This window comes from Bombus vosnesenskii, unplaced genomic scaffold (assembly GCF_011952255.1).
Source record: "Bombus vosnesenskii isolate JDL3184/JDL3185 unplaced genomic scaffold, Bvos_JDL3184-5_v1.1 scf7180000014105, whole genome shotgun sequence".
NCBI classification, from domain to species: Eukaryota; Metazoa; Arthropoda; class Insecta; order Hymenoptera; family Apidae; genus Bombus; species Bombus vosnesenskii.
Window position 1 is genome coordinate 3,831,861 of NW_022883371.1, and position 16,795 is coordinate 3,848,655.

The 16,795-nt window shown below is 34.3% G+C and overlaps 1 protein-coding gene across 2 annotated transcripts in view; it reads right to left on the minus strand.

Annotated features, from left to right (window-relative positions):
• LOC117239732 (ras-related protein Rab-37-like) overlaps positions 1–16,795 on the minus strand; it is a 175,754-nt gene that overhangs the window by 85,169 nt on the left and 73,790 nt on the right. The gene's annotated exons all lie outside the window — the stretch shown is intronic.

Below are 16,795 nucleotides of genomic sequence, written 5' to 3' on the forward strand. Positions count from 1 at the left end.
ATCGATAGCGTGGATGATTTCGCACGAACGATTATATAAAGTCATCGTTTGCCTCACTTTCCAATGTAATTTGGTCGGGCAACGTGCTATCCAGCTGTTACGTAAAGTAAATGGCATGTTTCGGTATTTGAAAGGGATAAACTTTAATTGAAACAGATCTTTCACGTCGTTAATTCATATTGATTATACGTTATTTCATCTAACGCTATGACTAATGAATAGTTATTAATTTTGTAATTGTTCCTTCTAAACCGGCGGTTTCCGAGCAGGAAGTGTTTGCGCTGAATAGCATGAAAATTTCATGAATTTAAAGTTACACGCAATCTTGTAATATACACTGATGGAAGACGTATACAATCTAAGATAAGTTACACGGTGTGAAAAGATCGGTTATGAAGTTATCATAGATAAACACCGAGAATAAGAATCAGATACAAGCTTATGAATGTTTCATAAATGTTCGTAAATGTTTGTTTATTTACTTACAATGCTTTTCAAGAGTTCATTAATCTTTCGTTGTTATTAATTATTTGGCTTATGAATTATGCAGAATTTTCACCATGATATACTATAGATGACTTTAATATATCACTTAATATGATATATGACTTAATGTAAATATTGTATAAATGAATAATTATAGTTACAACATATTTTCATCTTTGTAACATTCTAATGGAAGGATTAAAATACGGTGTTCAAGTGTTCGAGAAACAGTTTCTGTTCCATATTTCCATTAATACGATTGTCGAAATGTCTGGTATTAGAATTTAACAAACTTCGTAGAATAGTTTTACTAAAAGAAATATGAATTTAGGATATTGATTGATAGGCAATGCAGAATATATTAACACAATAATCATACTATTATGGATTGTCATTTTATTCGTATCAGTATCGATTCGTAATTGATTAGTTGAAAATAAACAGATCTTCTAATCTTCTATCTTTTGTCTATCTTCTACTACTGTATCTTTCTAACTAGTGATAGAAATATTTTTTTAGAAATAACTGCACCTTCGTAAAACATGTCGTACAGTTCTACTGGAAAATTTGAAGGTATGTTTACAATGACGTTCAACGGCCAGAAAATGCAAATCTGTGGACCATATGCTGTTGCAGTGCAACTCAAGGAGATGCCACTCAAAGGTAGGCATCTGTCCTATCCAAATCCTTAAATCAAACATTATATAATCCTCCACCCGAGTGTATTTACACTCACAGTACATTCCTCAATGAAAAAACAAAAATACCAAATATTAATTTTCCATATGATAAATTTCCATAATAGGTACATTACTTTGAATATTTTCTACTTTCTTGTGTATCATATGCTTTCTGTTTATTCTTGCATCTTACAATTTCCTATAAAGTTTATCAATCACCTATTTAAATATCAAACAAATTTTTAATAAATTATATATTAATAATAAATAAATAATAATATAAATAATAAATAATACATTGAATAAATAATATAAATATATATGAAGTATCCAATATATACTACGATAAAGTGTCAGTATCATATTTTACGGTACAAAGTATAGTATGTTCTACTACGTTAAAAAGTCATATTATTAAAATTATATTACAAAGTGTATAATATTCTATAATATTTTGTAAGCGAGACAATTTTCTACCGCGATTCCACTTTTTTAATTATATTCCCAAAAATACGAGCTCGCATGAAAATCCGTCAGTTTATTTATAAAAAATACTTTGTAACAACATCGTCAAGCGCTCTCGTTCATTGTAAAATCGACGCGATTTCGTTCGTTCGTTCGGTGCAGTTTAATTCGCGCAGCGTAGAAAGAACCGCTTCGCGTATAAACGTAATTCGAATTTATCGAGGCCGAATGTAACGAGCGTTCCGTCCACCGCGACGCGTCGCCGAGATCATCAGGAGACTCGTTACGTAAATCAGTGCGACGATATCGAGTGGTGAACGCGACGAACACGCGAGACCGACGCTGTTGCGTCTCGCCGATGAAATATTCATGGAACTTTTTGTAACGCGTAATGCTACGCGCGTTACAGGCAATTAGGAGCAATCCGCGAATCGGAAACGGCCTGTTTCTGATAACGAAATGTTTGTTCTTACGGACGTTAAATTTCGTACGAACGTCCTACTTTGACGCTTTCCAATGCTACCTTTTTCCACTGAACTAATCGTAGTCTTTTTTCTTTGTTTTTAGTTGATCCTAATCAATATTTCAATTGTCCTTTAGAACTTGAACACTTGTTAGGAGTATATCGCAAATTTTTATGCATTTACGTGAAATTTAAAGATGCGAAGATATTACAAAATGCTCATAATCATTGTATATACAAAGATATATAAAATAGACAAAGTAAGGTATTGATTATAATTTTTGATAAGTAGAAATCTTCACGTAAGTCCTATTCCTTTTATTGTGTCCACGAAAGTATGAATTTGCATGAAAGTCCGCAGTTCGAGCAAACAGTATATAAATCGAACAATTGGATAATTGTGATTCTAAAAAAGACTATTGTGAGAATTTCGTATTTCTATTCGCCCCAATTATAATTTTTTAAATAGCTTCGATTATTGAATTTTTTCATAGTTTTTTAATACTTTCAAATTAATAGGAAAATTCTTCGCCTTGAACTACTAAGCAACTTCTAATTAACTGGAAACTAATTTCTAATTGGGCAAATTCTTGCCAATTCCATTTGTCACCAAACCTATTAGCCGAAGCTGTAACTAATAGACAATTGTTGAACAGTCCAACGGGTGTTTCTCATTTAAATCAATTCCACTGAATTACGTGCTCGAATTGTCTGTGATACAATACAGTTGGTCGGATTCCGGCAAATCCACATCCTCGAATTTCCCACAATACAAAGCGGCTCCTCGAGTCTCAGCTACTACCGACGGTTCACCAGGCGACGTTTGAGAATTGTGGTCGAGGTTGCGGTTTCTGCGGCCGATTCGAGACGGCCCCAGAGTGTTGCTTGAATCTCTTTTGGGCCTTTTTGCTCGTGCATGCACCGCAGCACGAGGCCCGGTCGTTATTCTGGTCACGAACTCGGACTCCTTTTCTCTTTCTTCTTCGTTCCTCTTTTCTTCTGTCCTGTTTCTTCGTTCCAACCCGTCCGGTTATCAATATTTATGTCGATTTGCTTTCGTCGGGGCACCGTCCCGTGGAACAATCGCAAAAAAGATTGCCATCCCCTCGTCAACCTCCCTTGTTCACCAATGTGCGAACTTATTGCGCGAATTTATTTCCTTCGAGTTTAAATGTAGACAAAATGCACTTGTATGTCCATACCTATACAAAAGTGTCTGAAAAATTCAAAATTCGACTAATTTTCCTAATTTTATTTTTTCCCCCTTTATCCTTTGACAAACACTCGAAACCAAAAATCACAAAACATAAACAATCAAACGGGATAAAAGACACTAAAACGAGGAAGCTGAACGATCCGCCATGAAGTTAAAAATTCAATCGATCGCGATCTTTTACAAGTACTATGCTACATCGACGCATCGTGATTCAACGATTGGAAAGAACGAAGTAAAAACTGGCCACCGAGTCGATCGTTATTCTTCGCGGAATCTGGTATCAGATTTTTCCGTGATAACGATCGAACACGGCCCAGAGGTTAGCAGAGGGGCAAAATTGCCGGTCGATTATTCTCTCGGTCCTTTGAGACATCGTCAGAGAAAGGAGACAGAGTCGGCAATCCAAGAAAGGGAGATCCGATATGAGACAGACGATAACGAGTTTAAGCTCGCATCGACCAAGAAGGCATTCGCTCTCGGTACTCGAGAAATTCTGAACGGGCCTTCTGCTCCAGCTCGTTAGCGTCTACCATCGCTCGAAACGATTCGTTTCATGCTCTTCTCTTATTGTTCCTTATTTTTGCATCTCGATAGATTTCAATTTTCTCAGCTTATTCGGTCTTCCCTGGTGTATCGTGTTAGAAAGCTCGTTGCAAGCTTTATGCTTCGTCGAATAAATCAAGCTTTTCGTCGTCGAAGAAGCGGTAAACATTGAAACTCTATCGCTGTTTATGTGCTGTTTCGAGAATTTCTCTAACTCTTTCGAAAGAGTTGCGAATTTTCAGAGAGAATTCTGGATTTCAATCGTCGAATTGAACGGTAAAATGTTTCTCAATCTATCAATTTTATTTACGCTAGGATTTATAACGTTTCTATAGAATTCAATTTTATTCTCATACATCGAAATTTATCATATATTTAAACTTACGGATTCAAACGTATATAGCGGTTTCGTAACTGTACTATGGAGTTTAATTGCGCAACTTTTTCGTTTTTATTTTCCTAATACGAAAATTGAAATGTGTCCGAGCGTAGTTCCGAGTCGATCTTGTACTAAACTTACAACTCTTGAGATAAAAGCGCAAATATAAAACGATAAAGTATACAAGTGTAGGACAAATGTAGCTACAATGATTGTTTCCATCGATATTGAAAAACTTTAGAGAAGAACTACGAATATGAAGAATAAAATACCTTTTCGCAGAATAAAACCGCGGAAAATTGATATCGATAAAATATAAAAAATTGTTCCGTGATATAATTTTAACCGCGCTGTCAGCGGTTTGACGATCGATATAAAGTAAAACGGATTTTTTCTTTAACAAAAAGGGACGGAGAACAGGATGCTCTAATGCGATGTAACCAGCCTATCGAGGGTTGACGACGAAAGGGGCAGAGAGCAATAAATCAGCCAAATTGACAGCGCCAAGTGGGGTTGAACCGCATGACGAGGCGCTTGCGACTTTTCTTCTTCCCTTTTCCTTTTTTTATTCCGATCCCGGACACATCCTTTTTTTCCATCCATGTGCCGATAATTACAAAATTCTCACATTTAATCTCATAGTGTTAGCACGCGATAGTATAACATACTTTGGCAATAATTGAAAATATACTGCGTTAATTGCAGAACATTTTATTATGTACATTAAAGCCCAGTTGATTTTCCTAACGACAAAAACATATAGAATAATAAAGTTACTTCTGGACTAAGATTTTTAATCATTCCTTGACTAAGAATTTCAAACTCTCCAATCGAATCAAATTTAATCCATAAACCACAAACATGAAACAAGAAACTCGTGCAATCAAAAAGTGGGTCATGACAGGTCGATTGCAGGTCGATATTTCCGCTACGATAGTCAACTAGTGAAACAGAAGCGAATGATAAGAAGGATAAACAGGCGTACAATCTGGTTCGACAATTTCATTTCGCCGGAGATAGTTCGACTATATTCGATCATACACAGTTTTGTTCTATTAGACCATTTTTAGAAAAACATTTAAGCTTTTTGTGCGTGTGCTGAAAAATAAATTTGACATAATCCAATAACATATAATTATAACGTATAATACGTATAATAACGTCCAATAACGTATAATACAGTTACAATGAAATGGTTTTGATACAATAATCTGACAACTATATCATTATATCATCAATAATAAAATGTGAAAAATTTCCAAATTTCGTAATCGAGCTAATTGATCTAAAAGAAAAATAAACTAAACGTTGTTTGTTAAAACGCTAACTAAAGTGTAAAATAACGTAAAATACGTGTAATTTTATATAATAAATTTCGAGGATATAATGAACACGCAGAATGGAAAAGGAACTATGCAAATCGCAAGATCTTTAACTTGAAATTCTTCTTGAAATTCATAACTATAACAAAACTGATAATAATCGACCTATTATTATACAGGAATATTCTATTATGAAATTAATATAGTTAAAGAGGATTCCTTGCCATATATATAGTAATAAAGTCCGCATCGATTCTCGCAGCCTCGCTGCAACAACGGATACAGCACTCGCGTGCCCCTCGGCAAATATTTACCCTGTAGAAAATGCACAAAGGGTGAATCAGATCAGCGACTCTCGTGTACCATCTCTACAAACCGAGACCGTGTTCAAACCGCGTCTGAAATACTCTTCAACGTGTTTGCATCCAAAGAAACACGCGCTTCGTTTCAGCCAACAAGGCGAACCGTGTTTCTACTTGCGTACGTATTAGTACGTACAATGATAACAGTTGTGTTTTATTCAAAACATCGTTTAGGTCGTTTTGGACGACGTGCATACGGTGTAGAAGTGTTCTTGTTTCTTGTGAAATTATCATCCGTGACTATTGCTTTATTTTGAATGTTAACGTAACATATCCATAAGTTGTGAACGCTTAGGTAAATTACAATACAATTTCATGGATACACACAAAGAAATCTGTTTCACCGTCGAAAAATTCGAACCAGTGCTTTGCTCTGCATATTTCGTATTTTTTCATATAATTTTATTATATGAAATTGATATTAGCTTTCTAAATGTTTAATATGAATGTTCTCTTACAAGCAAATCGAAAAGTGTATACATTCATTTTCTGAATCTTAAATATTTGTAAAATTGGAAATTAATATTTAAAATATCTAAGACACTGAGATCCAAAAGGAGAAGTTACTCTAAGAATTTCTTAGAAACAAATTTTTGAGTAAAAATTAATTTTCGTTCAAGTGGAAGCCAGTTATCAACAGGTTTTAAGAAAGTTTCTCAAAACATGACACGATTAAAGATATTTTTAACTATTCTGATCGCGAATAAGCCGAATGTGATCAGAGAAAATGTTTGCCGTCGATAATGATCACTGGTAATCAAAAAAGAATTCCAGTCATTTATATCTATTACTCGTAATTGAAATTAAATTTCCGTCATCGATAATGGTTATTCACGACCAAAACGAAATTGATAATGATTGATAATGATTGGCGATCATTACCATCATTGATAATAATTACCAATAATAAAACAAATTTTTACCATTTATAACAGTTATTCGTAACTAACATTTGTTAATTAAAGATGTTAACATTTATACGAGGACCTTTAAAATTCGTCTTGTAACAGTTATGATATCTGCCAGAATATCTAAACTATCTAACTATCTAATATCTAAAGTACCTTAAAATATCACACAATGATACTTTCAACGCACAAACGCGTGACTACGAAATTTAAAAACAGAAGCTCCAATCTACCATACAATCAATACAACTCGTCTCACCCATACAATCCTATACCCATAATCACACCATTATACAGTTTCTTTCCATTTAACCGCAACTATACACCTCCGTATCTCAATTTCCCACACCTAACAATTCGCAATGATCCCCACATCAATTTCTATTAATCGATGGAACGTTTCGTTCGCTGGCTTCACAATCATTCCATTAACCTGTTTAAGCTGAGAAAGTGTTAATTAATCGCAGAATAGTCTTCCCGGAACCCTCATCGTCCGATCGATTAATGGCCTGTCTCCTTCCCGTTTCAAATTCTTCCTCGTCTTCGCTTCTTGCTCTCTTCCCCTTTTACCTTTTTTTCGCTTGCCCGTGTTCCCTGATTATGGCCGTTCCTCCACGAAATTCACTTCGTCCCGTATGCCATCGAGACGATTGATCGAGAGCTTGGTTAATAGCCCGGCACAGGTGCTACCTGGAATTACCTAATAATGGCCGGTCTGCCAATCAAGTTTTGCAAGTTTGTAATTTGCGGGCCGCTCGTGCCACCGTTTCTGAAACGCGGAACTATGGCAACTCGACACGAAACCAGCCGAACCGTCTGTGAACTGGTTAAATAAGCGAGTCTTATTAACCCTGATCCGTTTAATTCAGCCTGGATCAGCGACTTGAGAGCACGTTAACTCAGACGCTTTCTTGTATCTATATTTGCAGGATGTTCTTAATGCAGGACAATTTCGCGAATTTCAATTTCATAGAAATATTGCAACGATAGAAAATAGATGAAATTATTTTAACATACTGTTGACGATATACCGTGAAGATCAATTTTACGTACACATGCTTTTTCGAAGATGAATATCGAATCGAATAAAATGGCAAACAACAATTCACGCTTCTCGCCCGTAACGTTTACAAAATTTAAAAAACGCGGACCCACGCCTCCTCTGAACGACGTGTTAATTTGCCGTGGTTGTCGTTAAATTTATTTCACGTATCTGCTAGTGGATCTTTTTTTTTTTTTTATTTTCCTTTACAATTTCACGATTTTTAAGTGTCTTTTGTTATAAAATTAATAGAACAAATTAATAGTATCAAAGTTTGGTTAATCATTGCCTCGTCAAAATTGACACGAACTTGTTGGATTTGTATAAATTTCTAAATTTTATCGATTATGTACTTTCGTCGTTTTGATACAATTAGCAAAGTATCAAGGTAGAAACGCATTCTTTTCATTCGTATTAAGAGTTATTCTGCAGATACACAGACCTATATTCATTAATTTATAAAACACGATGTTATTAAAGTTTCTAGAAGAAGGATTATACTCGTGCATAATTTAAACCGAAATAGGAATTCAGATTACTAAAAACTTTCAGCAATCACGGCAAGTACACAAAACAATAGTATTCGTATTTATCTAAAGGATCTCCTTATAAATCTCCACGCGCTGAAAGCAGTATAATACATCTGGCAGTAATACATGCAAATTTTTCTATTACGGTTTCGCTGCTTTCATCCACAATTTTCTCAGATTAAAACTTCCGTCACTCCTAGCGACGACTTTTTCCTTCGACTCTTCGTTCATCTTTTTTTCTCTCCAATTCCATCCATCTTCTCAACATTTCTTTCTTTTCGATTTCTACCTCTGAAAATTCTAATAGCTTATAAGTGGTACATTTAATTGAATAATCATGAAATATTCTTTGGCCGCGTCTGTGTTTTATTATATGTTTATACGATATACCGAAGCTTTCATCCTACCATATGCACGTCTAATAATACCCGGAAGAGAAACGGAAACGAACAATCCAACCGTTCGAGCGTATAGTCGCATTAACGTTTGGTCGATCGCACCAGGAATAAAAATAATCGAACAGTTATTAACGCGTATTACTGCTACCGATTCAACGGCCAGCCAAGAGTATCCGAGTGTAAATGCGATACTTTAAAATAGAGCAGAGGTCGATCAAGTGTAAGAGCATCGTGCTCCACTGGGCGACCAAGTATCGCGTCAAAAATCGACCATCGAGTTCAATAAGAAAGATTAATCATCGTTATTCAAAAAAAGAAAAACTTGGCATTTTATCGTATTACGTATTCGATAAATTGTTAGACAATTATGGCGACGAGAGGAAAATTGTCGTGGACCAAGCCACATTCTTTTCACCTGTAATTTTATAGCGTTAACTTATTTCAATAAATCATAAATCATCATAAATCATTATAAATCATATAAAAGTAGAGGAATTCGTTTTTTCCACATCCTTGAAACCTTTTCTAAGAAAAGGTTGCACAAGATAAAACGGTGAATTGGATAAATCGCATCAAGAGTTTTCGTCTTGGTTTTGTGATATTAGCTGCTTTTCAATTGATAATTATAGTAGTTTTTTTCTAAAAAAAACTTTCTTCTTTTCATACTTAGAAAGTAAATAAAAATTCAATAGAAAATACATCTATAGAGTCCTTTTTTCTCAAGAAAACCGTCAGTTTAATAACAAATAATTTTTCTCGCAAACTATAAAAAAAATGTGCACTACGACTTATCGGTTCAACTATATCATTTCTTAACTGTATTTGACGCTCTTCTACGAGCTTTCTTTCTCCACTTTCACGATCTCAGAATCGAGTTCTGACGTAAATATTCGACTGCACGTACGGAGCGGAAGTGACGGTACACCATTATGCAATCGCTTGTGTGGTGCTTATCTGTTTGCCTCGCTTGATCTGAATCTCATTGACTCGATAATTATGTAATTCGTTAGAACGTCACGTCCTAGTGGCTGGGAATTGCGTCGAAGAAGCGAAAGCTTCGTGAATCGCAAACTTGCCTTCGACCCTGTTCTCAAACTGTCGTTGTCGTTTTGTCATAAGCCTTAAGAAAGTTTCGTAAGTTTATTCCTTTTTTTTTAAGTTTTTTTTCTTAATTACAGAAGATAAAACACATAAGATTCTTTTCATTTTTCTTTTCTCTTCTAATTTGTCCAGTTTTCATCTTCAACCTACTACCGAGTTAATTAAATCAATAATGGAATGAAATAATTTTTCATAAAATACATGTGAAATTCTACGAAAAGTTAATTAACCCAGATACGCATCGACTTCTTTTTTACCATGCTTTTCCTACATATGTAATGTTGTTTGTTTTCCATTCTGAACAAGCGGAATGTTTCGATGACATTTTTTCATTATTGTTCGAAATTAATTTTTATTTCCTACTATTATTTCAATTCCCCAAAAATGCACATGAAATATCGTAAATGTTGAACATGTGGCGAAAAATCACAACACAGATAAAAAAAATTAACAATATTAATATAGGTCAAAAAATATAGACGATCATTTACATAAGAGGATAATTCTAACATCTGAATTTTAATATTTTGTAGGTAAAAGAAATTTTATTTTCTTCTCTTTTGTAAACTCTTCTGTATAACTTCATTAATTCATTTTCAAGAAATCAAATACACGAATAACAATGAAATACATACATGAAATAATTCTCTTACTAAAAATGATGATTTAATGATAATTACTAAAAAAAAAAAAAAAAAAAAAGGGAGAAGCAAGAGTATCTGGAGAAGGAGTAAATGGGATAAAGTGAAAATAGGAATGAATTTAAATGCAATACACGTAAGAAAGCGTTTGTGCTGGGAGTGGAGGGATGAGTGAAGATAATATTTAACATAAACCACACCTTTGTCCTAAAAAATGGAATTATCAATAAACTAACTAACTAATAATTACTGCAAACGTTATTCCTGTCGACAATATAAAAATGAAAAAAGAAAGAAACTATAATCTGTATTCTACAAATATCTTTATCTCAATCAATCGACCGGTACAAGATTAATAGCTAGAGCTATAGATGGCAACAGGCTCATCAGCCTACGTCTTTTCTTCCTCTAATTATGCAGCTACAAACAGCAACGCGACGTCGTCGTTGGACCCAAGTTAAATTAATTAACTCCGGCCAACGTGAAATCTGCGTAAGGTTTTAATTAGGACTAAACTCGTACTGTTCGATCCAGTGCACGGTGATTAACTGTAACGGATTTGAACTGTAAGTTCATGCTAATTAATTAGCTTTTACCGACGTTTGCCCGCCGGTGCGCCGCCTCGTTCCGCGTACGCGTAAAACTACAACCGGCGATTACAGGAAAACACGAGGCTTGTTTCGGCCTCGTTCGTGACAACAGACCATCGTGCTTTAAGTATAACGTAGAAATACTGTGTAGAGACCTTTCTTAGCCTTCTTTATCATTTTATCATTTTCGTACATCTTGCACGCACTTCTTGTTAAAGGCGGGTTAATGGTGATTGCTAACTTGCGACCGTTTTAATTGAAAATAATAACGTTAAAGAGTTCTCAGATGGTGAGAAGTATAATAATGCAGCGCATAATGGATTTATATTAGATTCTTGCAATAATTTAAATATAGCCTACATAAATGTTGTATTATAATTTTTCTTCTTTCTTCCTACAATTTTGCATTTTCATACTTTTCCACGAACTTCTTGTTAGCGTTCAGTTAATCGCGATTGAAAGTTTGTAGCCGTTTTAATTGAAAATGTTAACGTCCAGGTGGAAATTGAACTTGTGTAAAGCGAAACTAAAATTAGCTCCGCGTTGTGTAAGTTTCACAATTTCGTTTACACTGAATTTCTCAAAAAACGAATCGCTTGTTTCAATAAATACATCGTTCGCAAGAAGACAGCACGAACGATCATACGTTTCAACGTACATTTTAAAACACGATATTTCTAATATCGTTGCTTTTCTTTGCTTTCCGATGCACGAGGACAATCAATGTAGCTTTTAAACGATTCAATTGGAGCTGCAATTTGCAAGCATTGAAACTAACAGATACGACATAAACGCTGAAACGTTAGAATACAAACTATCCAGAAATAACTTTATGAAATAATTAACAAACGATAAGTTTATATATCGTATAATTAATATTTCGTATAATGGAAGAACCAGGTTTGATCGAGATCCTGTATGGACGCGAGACACTCGTAACGAGACGAAAGTTTCGCGGGAAAGCCGTGAGACGAAACACGGCCATCACGAGATAGACACGTGTTACGAGAGAAATCTGCGAGTGGAACGGCTGTTTGATAGAGCAATTTCAACTTTCTCGACGATACGGTGCACCGCTGCCTGGATAGCTGTCCGTCCGCCACGACTTGAAAGTGTACGTATAAACCTGAGGAATACCGATTTCCATCTGGAAGTTTCCTCGATTTCTATTAAATTTCGATACGTACGACCGAGACGTCCGAATCAGAATTCGAATTTCAGGTCTTTTGTGCGAGGAAATGAAGTATCCATTTCCTAAAGTAGGAGTTTGATCAATTTGTACAAGTTGACGTTGCATAATTTAAATGCTTCTTTCTTTTCTTTTCTTTTTTTTAATCCGGCTCGTCGATTTTTGAAAAATCTGTTTCATAATTGGAGAATAAAGAATTTGACAGAATTACGTCAGGTACTTAATTATTTTATTCACAGACGTGACTCGATGAAATCCTTCGTTTCTCCTTAATCATAGTTAGGCGAAGCAGAACTACAAATGGGAAAACCATTAACGGCTCGTACCACGTCAACTCATCCCACGAAACGAGACAAGTGAAAAGCGTCTGGACGATGATAATTAGAGAAAATTCCCTCGATCAATCTCTGTGCCCTTCTCGCCCAATGAATATTTATGACATCCCTGGGTAGTTTTCATTTGGAAGAGATTCAATTCTCCACTAATAACTTCAACCTAAAGCTTTCGATATCAAAGAAGCCAGTTAACTGCTTCTAAGTGATAAATTTAAAAGAAAGAACATATATCGATCACGATTAATCCTGAAATTTAATCTTGAAAGATAATATGGTATATATACTTAATTATCCTAAAATTGTCAAGTAACCAAAAACGTTCCGTCGCATTTTTTACAATGAAAGATGTAGAAAAGGAGCACTATATTTGTCGCGTAATTACCTTCACACGTAGTAAATGAACAAATTCTAATTGGCCAATTTTATTTCATTGTTCAAGAAGTACGAGCTAATGAAAGTAGACCATAAGCTTTCTTCGCGCATAAATATCATTTATCATTATATTGTATATCATTTACGCATTATATCGTATATCATTTAGCTTAGATAATTCATAAATTTTGATCGTTAAAACATCGAACAGATCTAAAACATCGAATTACTACGCTCTTTCAAAATCGAACTTCCAAATAATATGATCACGGGAAAATTATAAATTTCCAAAGGATACCGTTCGAGATTAAAAATAATCGATCACTGAATTTCATCTGGCCGGCGATGCTTGTGTATTCGATTATTGTGTGCACATTGTACACGGTACAACAAAAGCCACCAACGGTGTGTTTATCGCGGGTACGTTTCGCGATTGTAATTTATGTCGACTCACGTGTTCATTAACTAGACGATATTGAATATTACTTCATGTATCGCGAATAAACGACTGCTGTCCCCTGTTGCGATTCGATACGTTAATTATAGCGATGGATGATGGACTAAAGTAAAGCAAACTTTTCCTCATATATCGCACATATCATATAATCATGCGATATTGTTTAATGTAAAAGGTTATAAATTCTGTATTGGTAAAATCGTGTTTTACCCTAGGCAATTGTTCTTGGTTAATGTTGTTAATTCTGTGTGAAATTTTACATTTGAAAGCTTTATGTTAGAATATTTATTAAAATTACTTAATCGTTCAATTCTTTAATCGATGTGAGACATTTTTCTTACGAATCGAACTGTATTAGTCGAAAGTATTAAAAATTGTAATAAAATTGCAAGTCAGCCTATTTGACGAGCTGATGTTTTTGTAATTGCTTTTATATTGTTAGAGCTTTACGAGCACCACTCGGAAGTTGCTTTCTCGCATTACTCGCAATTTTACATTCCTCGTTCGCTTTATTATAATTTACTACAATAGGAATTATAAGAATTGACATCGATGGCTCACTGTACATGTATTGTAAGTGTACTTTGAAATTTGAGTTTTTATACGCAACAAATAGTTCTTGACCGTCTCTTTCTGCTGTATAAAAACTACATTTATATGTGCTTCATAAATTTATCAAAAATAATATTTTCGTTTATTGCATTTGATGTACATGGGCATATTTTGAAGAACTACTTTCTTACTCCTTCTTACACATCATTTTATCCTCCTAAAAACGATCAACGTACAATTTGCAAGCAAATTAACAATACCATTGTTGAAAATGACAACGTGAGTTCGTGCTCGCCATCCATATGCAGATGCATTAGTTATAAAAAATAGTAACTAGAAGATAATCCCAGTTACAATCGATAGATTTAATCGATAGGCTTAAGATGCTTTTTTGTTTTTATCCCTAGTTTTTGTAAGCGCGTGCAATAAAGGTTTTTTTTGTGATGCTACCTCTGAGTATAGAAATAACAACAATCATTGATAAAGATGAATACAATGCAAAGACTAGATATCTATTTAATGATAAACTAACATTGAATTTTGAAACTATTTTTCTCCAAAAAGCTCTACAAATTGATATTTCTGCAGTACCCGTAACAAGTCATCGATATGTTCTATTGTCAAATAATTAATTTCTCTATTATCAACAAATTAATGCGTTAATACGTTCTATTGTATCGGTGATAAAACATCGCGAAAGTTTAGTCATCGACATATTCTATTGTCAAATAATTAATTTCTCTATTATCAACAAATTAATGCGTTAATACGTTCTATTGTATCGGTGATAAAACATCGCGAAACTTTAGTCATCGACATATTCTATTGTCAAATAATTAATTTCTCTATTATCAACAAATTAATGCGTTAATACGTTCTATTGTATCGGTGATAAAACATCGCGAAACTTTAGTCATCGACATATTCTATTGTCAAATAATTAATTTCTCTATTATCAACAAATTAATGCGTTAATACGTTCTATTGTATCGGTGATAAAACATCGCGAAACTTTAGTCATCGACATATTCTATTGTCAAATAATTAATTTCTCTATTATCAACAAATTAATGCGTTAATACGTTCTATTATATCGGTGATAAAACATCGCGAGACATTAGAAACCGACAAAACTCGCGCGTACGTCACATCGTAATCTAAATTACTTGTAGAAATTGAAGGGTTAAAAGGGTTAATAAAAATATTCTCTCCTTCTCTTTTTGAAATATGAAGCATACAAAAAGATGGAAATACTTGGAGAACTCAAGACGTAAGAGTGACAAATACATAGCCGAGGAATGATCGTAAATTTGGTGGGCGCGCGCGTGCAAGTAAACGTCCGCGAGGCAGCGCGTAAAAGCGTCGCGCGCGCCTTTCAGCCTCATGCATAAATGCATCGTTCGCATTGGTAGACGCTGATACACGCAAATGTGACGCGCGACCCTGCGTCGCAATGGGCTGTCACCGCGACGCCTGTAAACGCAAGAAATTGCGCCTGTAAAACGCGCAACGTTTTCTTAATATTTCTCTGCATCAAATTTCGTTCGTTTGCAATCCCGTTAACGAAGGGAAATGGCACTTTATAATTCGTTTAAGATTCACGCCAGAAGAGGATATTTCACCGTAGAAACCGTAATTTGCGATTCTACTGATTTAAAAATACATTTGTGGCGTACACCATTAAAAAAGGGATTACAGCGTAAAATATATTATATGAATAATGTACTCCGTATGATTATATATAAATATGTAATATTCTGTAATCTTGTAGGAAAGTTATCGCAAGACGAAAGTATATTTTCATGGATACGCGTACTCTGAGGTTTTGCTGAAAAACGTGATTTACAGTAAACGCATGTTATATGAATGATATTCTGAACTTTTCTATTATGTGATTAGTATTCTGAAATTTTGTAGGAAAATTATTGTACAATGAACATATACGACACGAATTCTAAGATTTTGTAGAATATATTATATCAGTACCCAACGCATCGAAATTTAGAATTTCTTTCTTTTTTTTTTTATTTTTAATGATAGATACTCCATAACACAGATGTATAATGATAATATTAATTGTTGATCTTCGATTTAAATGCAAATGTTCTGAGTTCTGACTACAGAAAATTTGACATAATTCAGTTATTTTGAGGTATGTTTAAGTATAGGTTTGGTATGAAAAGTATCTCCAAAAAGTATTATTCATCGAATAATACGTTATGCGATGGCTTTAACAGAACAAAGGAATTAATTGGAAGACTGTCAGACAGCTGGTGGAAATAGGAAGCGAGTTCAAATTAGAAAATAAATGAAGTCAAATAATTGGGGAAAATTAGGAATGGTAGGTATAATGAAAGCAGGTAAGTAAAGTAAAGAAAGTAGGACAAAATCGAGTACGGAATAAAATTAATTGGCGAAGCGAACTCTAGAAGGAGAATTTTATTTCAGCCAACGATCGAGTATTTCTTCGTTGCAATTAAGAATAATATCCATAAAACGCTTTCAACAAAGCTTCAACGTTATTCGAGAATCAACTTCTTTTTATCCATTTAACGGAGTACATCCTAAGGAAACGTAGAAATAAAGACTAATCGATGTTATCTTTTTGTGCGATGAAAAATTCAAAAACCAAGTCACTGTTATTCTCATGAAAATCAATAAATCAATACTTACGCTAAATCATATCTGCTCATGATAGATACTTCATGATCATTTTATTAGGTTAACCCCTTAAGATACATTTTTGCCATATGTATCGCGAAAG